The sequence below is a fragment of the Dendrobates tinctorius genome, unplaced genomic scaffold (genome assembly GCF_039654945.1).
Source record: "Dendrobates tinctorius isolate UK_male_01 unplaced genomic scaffold, ASM3965494v1 ptg000144l, whole genome shotgun sequence".
In the NCBI taxonomy this organism is placed as follows: domain Eukaryota; kingdom Metazoa; phylum Chordata; class Amphibia; order Anura; family Dendrobatidae; genus Dendrobates; species Dendrobates tinctorius.
In genome coordinates this window covers 1465303-1479490 of record NW_027361811.1, presented here as the reverse complement: position 1 = coordinate 1479490, position 14188 = coordinate 1465303, and positions in this window count along the sequence as shown.

Genomic DNA, 14188 nt, shown 5'->3' with positions numbered 1-14188 from the left:
GACCATTAGATCTAGCTGTTAATAGATCATTAGAGACTTTAGTGAGGGTAGTTTCTGTAGAGTGTAATGAGCGGAAACCAGATTGTAGAGGGTCAAGAAAAGAGTGATCTGAGAAATAGCGGATTAGATGGGAGTGGACCAAGCATTCAAGGAATTTAGAGATGAAGGTCTATAGTTAGCAGCACAGTTTTGGTCGAGGGAAAGTGTTTTAAGTAATGGATGTATGCTGGTGGGTTTAAATGAGATGGGAAAGATATCAGAAGAAAGAGAGAGGTTGAATATTTTTGTTAGGTGAGTGGTGACAGCTGGGGAAATGGACTGGAGAAGATGTGAGGGAATAGGGTCACTGGTGCAAATAGTAGGGCGAGAGGATGCAAGGAGCATGATCACTTCTTTCATAACTGGTTCAAAGTCAAAGAGTGAGCTAGATGTAGTGCGAGAGGGTAGGCAGTGCATTGTATGAGGGGATTGGGAGAAAAATTTCTGTCGGATATGATCAATTTTTTCTTTGAAATGATTGGCCAGATTATCAGCACTGAGATCCATAGTTGGGGCCTGCACTCTTGGATTAAGGAATGAATGAAAAGTGTCAAGGAGTCATTTAGGACTGTTGGATAGTGAGATGATGAGGGTGTTACAGTATGTTTGGAGAAGTGAAGGGCAGAGTTGTATGTTTTAAGCAGAAACTCATAATGGATGAAATCTTCGGCCAATCTTCTTAACATTTTATACAGTGCCCAAACTTTTTTAGTAATGGGGTTGTAAATAATTAGTATATTTCACAAAAAATGTATTTTCAACACTTTTTACTCAAAAATAAAAGTGTTTTTTTTTTTTTTTTTTTTTAAAGGTCACAGTATTTGATGTGTTTCTAGTCCTATAACACAGACCTCAGTGTTACGGCTTTTATTAGGAACTAGAAATTTTTTGAAAGATTAAAGTGTGAAAAGGTAAATGGATTAGTGGTATCCACAGTGGGGAAGAGATTAAAGGCATTAGCAGTGTTGCATGACAATAAGTATTACAAGATTCCTGTAAAATATATTTGCAAATCAATGTAAAAAATGAAGGTATCCCAGCAGTTTACAGGGCAGAGGGGATGACCTTTATTAAATGTTACTTTCATCACCTCCGACTGAAACAGATTAAAGGTGGTTTTTACTAAAAGGCTTTCTGGACTTTCAGCTGGACTGTCCGTGGATAAAATATTTGTTTTCTGAAGCAGGATATAATACCAAAACTAACCAAATATAATCAGTAACCCAACAATATTCATATGTGTGTAAAAATCTATCAGTGAGACATGATAGGATGTGCAATGTTCACATTACAGCTTTAGAAACGGTAAAGAGAGGGGCACAATAGCGCAGTTACCAAATTAACAATTAGTTTACTGCAAGGTAAAATTCTCACCTTTACACGTTGTTAGTATGCACAACACATATATTAAGTATGATAGGAGAGCTGCAGATTGCACCGGACCCGCGAAGGATCTTCAAGAAATTCTGGATAGGATATTCAAGATGCCAACAATTCCGCGCTCCTCCAAAATCAAGCTAGTGATTCACAGAGTTCAGAAGAGTTGCATACTTTATTCAGGGCTATAAAACTACGTGTTTCGTGGACGTCCTGTCCTCTTCCTCGGGTACATAGCCAATACTAAACACATGGTATTACTCGCATATAAAGGGCGGGCTGGACATAGAAAAAAAAATGGGCGTCAAACACACCTGGCGCCCTGAACGCTGCAGTTATATTTAAAATACAAACATAAATTTGTTGCATATCTGTAAAACAGTGATGAAAAATGCAATATGTTAGCATAAAAATTATATATGACATTAAAATGTAAGATTTTTCTGCAAATAAAATTAAAAGGAAAGGAAATAAAGAGTCTGCTAGGATTGAAAAACCTTTTTTTGTAATATTCTCTTATCGTAATTGCAGTCCAGGATTAGAACCTACCATCCTTGGAAACGAAAGGACCTTTGGGGTACAGACCTCTGAGCTATTCTGTTAATTGACCCTTGAAGCTTAAAAGAATTTCAGTACTTAAAGAACCATTGATATTAGTAGTATACAAACCAATTAAAATGTATATTTAATGAAATTCATTTATAAAAAATGAATGCAAAAAATAAAAATGAAAAAGAAAATAAAAATAAAAATTGTGATTTTATTTATTATAAAAAAGATGTGAATAAATTATTGAATAAATTAATTATGATAGAAGGATGAGTGAATGAGTGCCTCTACATAATCTTTAATAATAAAAAATTGTGATACAAAAACTATATATATTTGAATTAACATACACATAGCAAATCAATTTAGTGAAGACCTTATTTAATGTGAAAAAATTTTTAAACTTTTTGAGTGTGTTTTGCTCTATTTATTATAAAAACATTATAGAACACTATAGAAATACTTCTGATATTTCATACAGCCCTTGTGGTTTCAGGGTGTTGAGTTTATATATCTAGAAAACCTCCTTTCTATTGAGACATTGAATTCTATTGGAACTCTCAGGTGGATATGTTGGATGGGTGAGATTTTTATACACCCAAAATCCTGTTTATGGCACATGCAAATATGACGTGACAAACCATGCTTTAGAAACCCAGTAACTGCATTGTGTCTATGGGAGTTCAGTCTCTTGTGGAGCGGTTGGGTGGTCCTACCTACATATTGTTTGGGACAGGGGCACTCTATAACATATATGACATATTCAGTGTCACAAGACATTGGAGTGCTTATCTTGAATTTTTCACCTGTAACCACAGAGCTGAAGTTGTCGACAGTGTGTGTAATGGATTTACAGCACAAACTACCCATTTTACCACTTTGGTAATACTATTTTTAGGGCTGCTCATAAGGCTGCCCACAGATTTATCAGGGTCTCGTAATCTGCTGGGTGCTAGTATGTTTTTTAGTGATGGGGCTTTTCTAAATACAAGAGAAGGGTATTTAGATAAAGCTTTTTTTAAAATAGGGTCATTTACTAAAATGTTTTCTTAATATCTTCCGAATTTCTTTCTGTTGATGGTTAAAAGTAGTGATAAAATTAAGACTATGTTCAAGGGTATTGTCATTGCCTTTCTTATTGGACCAGATTTCCCTCTTATATGGTTCCAATAAGAAAGGGGGCAGCCTTATGAGCACCCTAAAAATAGTGCTCAATGTCTCAACAGAAAGGAGGTTTTCTGGATATATAAACTCGACACACTGAAACAACAAAGGCTGAATGAAATATCAGAAGTATTTCTATAGTGTTCTATAATGTTTTTATAATAAATAGAGCAAAACACACTCAAAAAAATAAAAAAAAAATAAAAAAATCACATTAAATAAGGTCTTCACTAAATTGATTTACAATGTGTATGTTAATTCAAATATATATTTTTTGTATCACAATTTTTTATTGATTTCCCTTTTTTTTTCTTGATTTCCCCTGAGAGATCCATTCACTATAATGAGGCAGCAGAGTTACTCAGGACTCCGTCAGGCCTCTGTTCAGTGTTGTCCTTCTTTTCAGAGGTGCACAAAACTGTGGTGGACCATGTCTTTTTTTGTCCCCTTTGTCAGTATTTCCCCACCTCCCTCTTGTTTCTTCTCCTCTTTTCTCTACACACTTTTTTTGTCTTCTAAGGCCTCTTTCACACTTCCGTTTTTGACAATCAGTCAAGATCCGCCGATTTGGAAAAAAAACGGATCCGCCATTTTTCTTTGCGGATCCGTTTTTTTCCCCATTGACTTTCATTATTGGCGGATCTTGACGGATTGCCGTCCATTGCATCCGTTTTTGTGAGGATCCGCCAAAATATTGGTGTCCGTCAACATCCTCAAAGATTTCCAAACTGCGCTTGCAACGTTTTTTTGTGCGGCAGATCCTCCAGACACTGATTTAACCCAAAATTCTGTCTGGGTGCCGGACAAAAAAATTCTCTCTCTCTCTCCCCTTCCCGGCCAGCGGTTCCTTTAAATTTCCTCATTCTGCGGATCCGTCAGAAAACGGATCCTGTGGCATCCGTTCACATCAGTTAGGAACGGATCCGCTTGTCTGCCTTTTTGGCGTATTTTAACTGACACAAAAAACTGAAGTGTGAAAGAAGCCTAAGTTGATTTCTTCTTTACAGTTCAATGTTATTTTTATGTAACTGTAAGTACGAATTTTGGTTATGCCTACTGTTTAATGCTATATGCTTTGTAATATGTTTAATGGATTCACTCTTGACACGACTGAAATTGTGATGGTAATGACACTTGTATTTGTGTTTTGAAAATGTAATAAAAGTTTTAAAAATAAAAAAAGATGGATGCCGCCAGATCACATACCACACAGCTTCCACAGTGCCTCCATCTGCCTCTTTATAGGGAATCTTCCACCAGGGGTTCTGTCTGAATCACGTATTTCAGAGATTTACAAGGAAACCCTGAAGTAAGTGTTCAGCATAGAGCGCAGGATAAATGTGAGCCGAACCTTAATGCGATCTTTTGGAGGCGGAATGAACCAATCCACATAAGAGGTAGAATTAGTTTTATTTATTTTTTATGCTATTCTTTGTGTGGTATAACTGATTAGGTGACTTTATTCTTCAGGTCGGTTCAATTATAGAGATACTAGATTTATATAGTTTTTTTAATGTTTGGCTGTTGCCAGACACTAAAAAACACTTTTTCTTTTTACAGAAACTAGTTTTTGCATTGCCACATTTTGAGAGCTATAATTTTTCCATATTTCTGCCAACAGAGTCATGTGCCATCTTGCTTTTTGCCAGATAAGTTGATGTTTTTATTGGTACCACTTTCCAGCACATGACATTTTTTGATCGCTTCCTATTCCGATTTTTTGGGAGGCAGAATGAACAAAAACCATCAATTCAGGATTTTTTTTTTTTTAATTGCCATTCCGCGTGTGGTAAAATTGATAAGGTAGATTTATTCTTATTGTCAATACGATTACAGTGACACCACATTTATATTTTTTATGTTTTGCTGCTTTTACACAATAACATTTTTTTATAGACAAAAGAATTGTTTTTGCATCGCTTTATTCGGAGAGCTGTAGCATTAATTTTTCCACAGATGGAGCTGCATGCCGGCTTGTTTTTTGCGGAACAAGATGGTATCTTCATCGGTACCATTTTTATTTCCATTTGACTCTTTGATCAAGTTTTATTCCACTTTTTGTTCAGTGGCATGATGAAAAAGCTAATCTTTTGCTCCATTTTTTTTTTTTTTACAGTATGCACAAAAGGAGAATACTAGTGTGACAGTTTTATAGGTCAGGTTTTTCTGGATGCGGCAATATCAAATATGTGTACTTTTTTGTCTTTATAAAAATATACATACGGAATTTATTGGTTTAATATTTTTTGTTTTTATTTTTATTTATTTTGTGAATTTTTTAAAAATAGTTTTAACCGCTTCCCGACCGCCCACAGTAGATAAACGTTGGCGCTTGATGGGCTTTGTGCAGCACCGACGTTTATCTACTGTCGGCGGTTTTGTGCCCCCCGGGACCCCGACATACCTTATAACGCGGGGATCCCGGTGCACAATGCATGCTGGGACCCCCAACGTCATCGAGACCTGATTGGTTCAGGTCCTTATGACGTCAGCGTCACAGCAGCCAATGAGAGCGCTCACTGGGAAAGCTGCTTGTTTCCCGGCGATCTCACTCATTGTAACGCGACTTCTCTGATCTCACACTGACAGATGAACAAAGGTGAAGCAGCGTTACTGTGTGACTAGATCGCTGCCTGGCACAGCTGTGCCAGGCAGCGATCTTGTCACACAGTAACGCTGCTTGTCCTCTGATCATCTGTCAGTGTGAGATCAGAGGAGAAGTCGCGTTACTATGTGCCAGGCAGCGATCTTGTCACATAGTAACGCTGCTTCTCCTCTGATCATCTGTCAGTGTGAGATCAGAGGAGAAGTGGCGTTACTATGAGTCAGATCGCAGGGCAGCGATCTTGTCACAAAAAGAAAAAAAAAGTAAAGAAAAAAAAAGCAGGCACGCAGGTTAGGGCTAGGGCTAGGGCTAGGGTTAGGGTTAGGGCTAGGGTTAGGGCTAGGGCTAGGGTTAGGGTTATGGGTGTGTTGGTGTTAGGTTTGTGGTTAGGGTTATGGTTAGGGTTGGGATTAGGGTTAGGGGTGTGTTGGGGTTAGGGTTGGAATTAGAATTGGGGGTTTCCACTGTTTAAGTACATCAGGGTGTTATGAATGAGTCACTGTAGGAGGCAAAAACAGAAATACTAGCTAAGTCCAGAAAACCAGAGAAGTTGGCAGCTATCGGATTGCAGACCCCTGAACCTAACAACAACTAGCAGTAGCCGTGGGGGGTTCATACGTGCCCTAGACCCCTCGATCACAGCCGGAGAACTACATAGCCTAAAGACAGAAAGGGAAATCTAAACTGCCCCAGAGCAGACCCCAAAGCAATTGGCAGCCCCCAACATATAATGACGGTGAAGCAAGATGAAAAAACACTCACACAGATAGAAAGATAGGCTGAGCAAATGATGGGGCCCAAGCTAACTAAATAGGATAGAATAGAAAAGCTGCTGTCTGCATTCTGCCAAAACCCTCTCAAAAACAAGAGCCAACAGACTGATAGGGAAAAAAGCCCTGAAGACGCTAGGCTTCAAAAAGACTATATCAGCACTCAGGTATTTTCTGAAGACAGAGAAAAAAGGAATTCAGCTCACCCAGCAGGGGAAGGCAGAAATCCAGAAAAACAAGGCAAAACAAAACCAAAACACAAATGCAAAAAACAGAGCAGAAAACTTAGCTTTTGAGGAGCAGGAATCAGACTGGTCTCCTAGAATCCCTCAGAGAAATCACCCGCAAGGCAAAATGGTGTCGGCTGCCTTATATCCAGTCAGCAATTCCAGTCACCCAGTCATCATCATTCTGCTCAGGTGCTTTGTAATCAGCCTCACTACCTTCCTTCACCAGAAGAGGGAGTTCATCAGACCTCAATAGTGAAGGGGAAAATGAACTCACAACATCAGGGGCTCTGTAAATGCAACATGACGCCCGCAGACCATTCCATCAAAGTCTGCATTTCAGAAGGTCACTACTTCCCTTCCGAGCCCCGACGTGTGCCCAAACAGTAGTTTTCTCCCACATATGGGGTACTAGCGTACTCAGGATAAATTGGACAACAACTCTTAGGGTCCAATTTCTCCTGTTACCCTTGTGAAAATAAAAATTGTGGGCTAAAAGATCATTTTTGTGGGAAAAAAATGATTTTTTTTATTTTCACGGCTATACATTATAAACTTTAGTGAAACACTTGGGGTTCAAAGTGCTCACCACACATCTAGATAACTTCCTTGGGGGGTCTAGTTTCCAAAATGGGGTCATTTGTGGGGGGTTTCCACTGTTTAGGTACATCAGGGGCTCTGCAAACACGACATGACACCCGCAGACCATTCCATCAAAGTCTGCATTCCAGAACGTCACTACTTCCCTTCCGAGCCCCACTGTGTGCCCAAACAGTAGTTTTCTTCCACATATGGGATGTCAGCGTACTCAAGACAAATTGGACAACAACTTTTGTGGTCCAATTTCTCCTGTTACCCTTGTGAAAATAAAAATTGGGGGCTAAAAGGTCATTTTATGGAAAAAAAAATGTTTTTTTATTTTCATGGCTCTACGTTATAAACTTCTGTGAAGCACTTGGGGGTTCAAAGTGTTCACAACACATCTAGATAAGTTCTTTAAGGGGTCTAGTTTCCAAAATGGGGTCACTTGTGGGGGGTTTCCACTGTTTAGGTACATCAGGGGCTCTCCAAATGCGACATGGCATCCGATCTCAATTCCTGCCAATTCTGCATTGAAAAAGTCAAATGGCGCTCCTTCCGTTCTGAGCTCTGCCGTGTGCTCAAACAGTGGTTTAGCCCCACATACGGGGTATCGGCATATTCGGGAGAAATTGCACAAAAAATGTTGTGGTTCATTTTCTCTTTTTACACGTGTGAAAATAAAAAAAAATGGTTCTGAAGTAAAATGTTTGTGAAAAAAGTTAAATGTTTATTTTTTCCTTCCACATTCCATTCATTCATGTGAAGCACCTGAAGGGTTAATAGACTTCATGAATGTGGTTTGAGTACATTGAGAGGTGAAGTTTTTAGAATGGTGTCACTTTTGGGTATTTTCTGTCATGTTGACCCCCCAAACTCACTTCAAATGTGAGGTGGTCCCCAAAAAAATGGTGTTGTAAATTTTGTTGTAAAAATGAGAAATCCGCTGGTCAACTTTTAACCCTTATAACTTCCTAAAAAAAAAAAATTATGCTTCCAAAATTGTGCAGATGTAAACTAGACATGTGGGAAATGTTGTTTATTAACTATTTTGTGCGATATCACTCTCTGATTTAAGGGCATAAAAATTAAAAGTTTGAAAATTGCAAAATTTTCTACATTTTCGCCAAATTTCGATTTTTTTAACAAATAAGCGCAGTTCATATCTAAGAAATTTTACCACCATCATGAAGTACAATATGGCACGAGAAAACAATGTCAGAATCAGCAGGATCCATTGAAGCGTTCTAGAGTTATGACCTCATAAAGTGACACTAGTCAGAATTGAAAAAATTGGCCCGGTCACGAAGGCAAAAACAGGCTCGGGTTCGAAGGGGTTAAAACATTTTTTTACTTTTTTTAACTTTTTTACTTTGTCCCTGTATGAGACTTAAATTTTCATTTTTCTGATCACTGGTCTCATGCATTGTAATACATATGTATTGCATTGCATAAGACCTGTCAGTTTTACTCTGGCAGATCGCTGCCTGCTGAGTCTAAAGGGCCCGTTACATATAGCGATATCGCTAGCAATATCGCTGTAACGTCACTGGTTTTGTGACGTATCAGCGATATTGCTAGCGATATCGCTACATGTGATACTTACCTCCGACCAGCTCCCCCGCTGGCTATCGCTGATCGCGCGAGAATGTCCTGGACTATTTCTCATCGGGCGCTTCCTGTTGGGCTTCCTGTGGCGCCGACGAGTGATGCGTGGACACGGGCGGGAGGACGTCAGGATCGCCGCGTCTGACAGGTAAGTAGTGACCCCTGACCGCTGCTATGTCACTGGTGAGATCTGCCTGTGTGGCAGCTCACTAGCGACCACTTGTCTGATCGTGTGGAGCAGCTCGCTGCTGAAGTGCGGGGAATTTCCACCTGTCTCGCTCAATCACATGCTGTTGAACCAAAAATCCCTACTCTTGATGTGTTTTCTGGGGATCGGTCTAAATTTTTGAATTTTAAGAATAATTGTAAATTATTTCTTGCCTTGAAGCCTAACTCATCGGGGAGCTCTGCGCAGCAGGTTAATATTGTCATCTCCTTGCTGCGCGGCGATCCCCAGGATTGGGCATTTTCTTGACACCTGAAAATCCTATTCTGACTAATGTGGATGCATTTTTTCAAGCCTCGGGGTTGTTGTATGATGAACCTAATGCTATTGATCAAGCTGAGAAAGCCCTGTTGGCATTGAACCAGGGTCAGGATTCTGCAGAGTTATACTGTCAAAAATGGGCGGTCCTTACTACATAGAATGATGGTGCCTTGGCAGCTCTCTTTCACAAGGGTTTATCAGAAACAGTAAAAGATATTATGGTGGGATTTCCTGTTCCCTCTGGTCTTGACAATTCTATGTCATTAGCCATTCAAGTTGATCGGCGTTTATGTGAACGTAAAACTACACAAGAGGTCTTGTCACCTTTTCAACAAATGTCTGAACCTATGCAATGTGATAGAGTTTTGTCTAGGGTGCAACGTCAGGAGTATAGAAGGCGTAATAAGCTGTGTTTTTTCTGTGGAGATGCCTCTCATATTATTTCTGTCTGCCCTAAATGAGAGAAACGTTTTGCACACACATTTACTGTGGGTGGCGTACAACCTAAGTTTCTTTTGGCAATTACTCTGATCTGCTCCTTATCCACATTTTCCGCCAAGGCTTTTGTGGAATCAGGAGTGGCTTTGAATCTGATGGATTTGGATTTTGCTAAACGTTGTGGTTTTCCCATGATACATCTGTGGATGCCTATTCCTTTGAGGGGTATTGATGCTACTCCTTTGGCGGAGAATAAACCTCAGTTTTGGACCCAGGTGATAATGCGGGTTGCCCCAGACCACCAAGAAAATTGTATATTTTTGGTACTGCATAATTTGCATGATATTATTGTTCTGGGTTTTCCCTGGTTGCAAATCCATAATCCAGTTTTGGATTGGAAAACTGTGTCTGTGGTGAGCTGGGGCTGTCGGTGTGCTCTTGGTGACACTCCTGTTTTCTCCACCTCTCCCCAGTCTCATGATGTTCCTGACTATTTGGCTGATTTTTATGATGTATTTAGTGAGAGTAAGTCTGCGTCCCTGCCTCCTCATAGGAGTTATGACTGTGCAATTGATTTGAGGCTTGGGTGTAAATTTCCCAAGGGTCAGCTTTTCAACTTATCTGTACCTGAACACGAGGCTATGCGATCTTATATTAAGGAGTCGTTGGAGAAGGGTCATATTAGACCATCCTCTTTCTTCACCCTTAGGTGCTGTTTTTTTTTTCGTGGCTAAGAAAGATGGTTCATTAAGGCCTTGTATTGACTATCGTTCCCTTAACAAGATTACGGTTAGATATCAGTATCCGTTACCCCTGATTTATTCTCCAGAGTTAAAGGTGCCTGCTGGTTTACTAAGCTTGACCTCAGGGGGGCGTATAATCTTATTCGCATCAAGCATGGGGATGAATGGAAGACGGCGTTTAATACTCCGGAGGGACATTTTGAGTACCTGGTGATGCCTTTTGGGCTCACTAATGCCCCTTCTGTCTTCCAATCCTTCATGAATGATATTTTCCGGGACTTTGTGGATAAGTTTTTGATCATCTATTTGGATGATATTCTGATCTTTTCCAGGGATTGGGACTCTCATGTGGAACATGTTCAGACTGTGTTCCGGATTTTGAGGGAGAATTCCCTGTATGTCAAGAGATCGAAATGCCTTTTTGGTGTACAGAGGATTTCATTTTTGGGATTTATTTTGTCTCCGTCAACTATTGAAATGGACCCGGCCAAGGTACAGGCCATTTATGATTGGGTTCAGCCCACTTCTTTGAAGGATCTCCAGAAGTTTTTGGGTTTTGCTAATTTTTATCGTAAATTTATAGCTAATTTTTCTGGTATTGCCAAGCCACTGACTGATCTGACCAAGAAGGGCGCTGATGTGCTGAATTGGTCTCTAGAGGCTGTTTTGGCATTTCAGGAGCTGAAGCGGAGGTTCACTTCTGCTCCGGTTTTACGGCAACCTGATGTCTCACTTCCATTTCAGGTAGAGGTAGATGCTTCGGAAATTGGTGCAGGAGCTGTTTTGTCCCAAAAAGATCCGGTGACTTCTAAAATGAATCCCTGTGCCTTCTTTTCCCGTAAGTTCTCCCCATCTGAATGCAACTATGATGTGGGGAATCGGGAATTGCTGGCCATGAAGTGGGCATTCGAGGAGTGGAGACATTGGTTGGAAGGAGCTAGACATCAAGTTGTGGTCCTCACTGACCACAAGAATTTGATTTACCTGGAGTCGGCCAAACGCTTGAATCCTAGACAAGCTAGGTGGGCCTTGTTTTTCATGCGTTTTGATTTTGTGGTCTCCTTTCTTCCGGGCACTAAGAATGTTAAGGCAGACGCCCTTTCTAGGAGTTTCTTTGCTGATTCTCCTATTGTGACCAAACCTACTACCATCCTAGATGAGGGGGCAGTTCTTTCTGCCATCTCGCCCAATTTGAGACGTGCCCCGGAAGAATTTCAGGAGGACAAACCTGAGCGTTGTCCTATGGGAAAATTGTATGTTCCTGACCAGTGGAGGAAGAGAGTGATGTATGAAGTTCATTGCTCCGCGTTGGCTGGTCATCCAGGTATTTTTGGTACCAGAGATTTGGTGAGTCGGTCTTTTTGGTGGCCCGCCTTGTCTCGTGATGTCAGGAATTTTGTGCAGTCTTGTGGGACTTGTTCCCGGTCTAAACCCTGTTCTCGTTCTAGTGGGTTGTTGATGCCCTTGCCAGTGCCCAAGAGACCATGGACCCATATCTCAATGGATTTTATTTCTGATCTTCCTGTCTCTCAGAGAATGACTGTTATCTGGGTGATTTGTGATAGATTTTCTAAGATGGTCCATCTTGTACCACTCCCAAAGCTGCCATCTTCCTCAGAGTTGGTGCCCTTGTTTTTACAACAGGTGGTTCGGTTGCATGGGATTCCTGAGAACATTGTGTCGGACAGAGGAGTCCAGTTTGTCTCCAGATTTTGGAAAGCTTTTTGTTTCAAGCTGGGAATTCAGTTATCCTTCTCCTCTGTGTTTCACCCACAGACCAATGGGCAGACTGAGAGAACAAACCAGACTTTGGAGTCCTATTTGAGATGTTTTATATCTGCTGATCAGGATGATTGGGTCTCATTTTTGCCCTTCGCCGAATTCGCCCTAAATAATAGAGCTAGTTCTGCCACATTGATGTCGCCCTTTTTCTGTAACTTTGGGTTTCATCCTCGATTTTCTTCAGGGCAAGTGGAATCTTCAGCCTGCCCAGGTGTTGACACTGTGGTAGAGAGAATGCAGTAGATTTGGGACCAAGTGGTGGATAAGTTGTCCCTTTCTCAAGAAAAGGCCCAGCGGTTTTCCAACCGGCATAGGACCATTGGTCCCTAGTTTAAAGTGGGTGATATGGTTTGGTTGTCGTCAAAAAATATCTCTATGAAGCTTGCGTCTCCAAAGTTCAAACCTAGATTTATTGGACCTTATAGGATTTTGGAGATTCTTAACCCGGTTTCTTTTAGATTGGCTCTTCCAGTTACATTTAAGATCCATAACGTGTTTCATAAGTCTCTGTTGAAGAGGTTTGTTGAGCCAGTGGTTCCTACGGTGGCACCTCCTGACCCTGTGTTGGTTGAAGCTAATGTGGAATATGAGGTAGAGAAAATACTGGATTTTCATCTGGCTAGACGGAGACTCCAGTATTTGGTCAACTGGAAGGTTTATGGCCAGGAGGACAATTCTTGGGTCTCTGCCTCTGACATTCATGCCAATAGACTGGTTCATGCTTTTCACTGGGCCCATCCTGATTGGCCTGGTGGCGTGGATGAGGGTTCGGTGACCCCTCCTCAAGGGGTTGTGAACTCATTTTCTGGTTTACCTCTGGCTTCTGGTGAGGGTGGTGGAGCTGGCTGTGTTGACAGGAGTCGTGAGTTCTCCATCCGGGCTCCCTCTAGTGGTGACAGTAGGTAATGAAGCTGATCTAAATGGCAGAGATCTGTCACCTGAGGAGGAGGACTGTGAGTGGACATCAGGAGTCTCTGACTGGATTTAAGACAGCCGACTCCCTAATTTTGTGCTGGTGATTTTCCTACCCTGAGGTTCTGGTTTCCAGTTCTGTTCCTGTGTGCTCTGCTATTTTTTCACATGAGATTTGGTCTGGTTTACTCAGTTTTTGTGGTCAGCCAGCCCCTGCTGGGGCTGTGCTGAATTTCCATTCTTATGTCTCTGTTTATGCCAGTTTGCTTTTTGTCCCTGATCAGATTGGTCTCTTTTTACTCTGTCTTCATAATATACCAGAGTGCTGATATAGGGAATTGAAGTCTAGCGACTTCAGGGTTTTTGTTATCAGAAAGTGTTGGACATTTTTTGGCAGGGTTTTGTGCGTGATTGTAGACAGCATCTTTCCTTTCCTGTCCTTTCTAGTTAGTTTGGGCCCCATCGTTTGCTCAGCCTATTTTTCTATCTGTGTTTGTGTTTTCATCTTGTCTCACCGACAATACATGTGTGGGGGCTGTCTATTGCTTTGGGGTCTGCTCTGGGGCAGTTTAGATTTCCACTTTTCTTGCTTTAGGCTTATTTAGTTCTCCGGCTGTGACGAGGCGTCTAGGATCATCGTAGGTACGCTCCACGGCTACTGCTAGTTGTGTGGATAGGATCAGGGGTCTGCAATCCGCTTAGTTACCAACCTCTCTGGTTTTCTGTGGCTTAGCTTGTTTTTATTTTTCCTCCTCAGTGACTCATTCATAACAGGTTAGGGTTGGGATTAGGGTTAGGGATGTGTTGGGGTTAGGGATGTGGTTAGGGGAGTGTTGGGGTTAGGGTTGAAGTTAGAATTGAGGGGTTTCCACTGTTTAGGCACATCACGGGGGTCTCCAAACGCGACA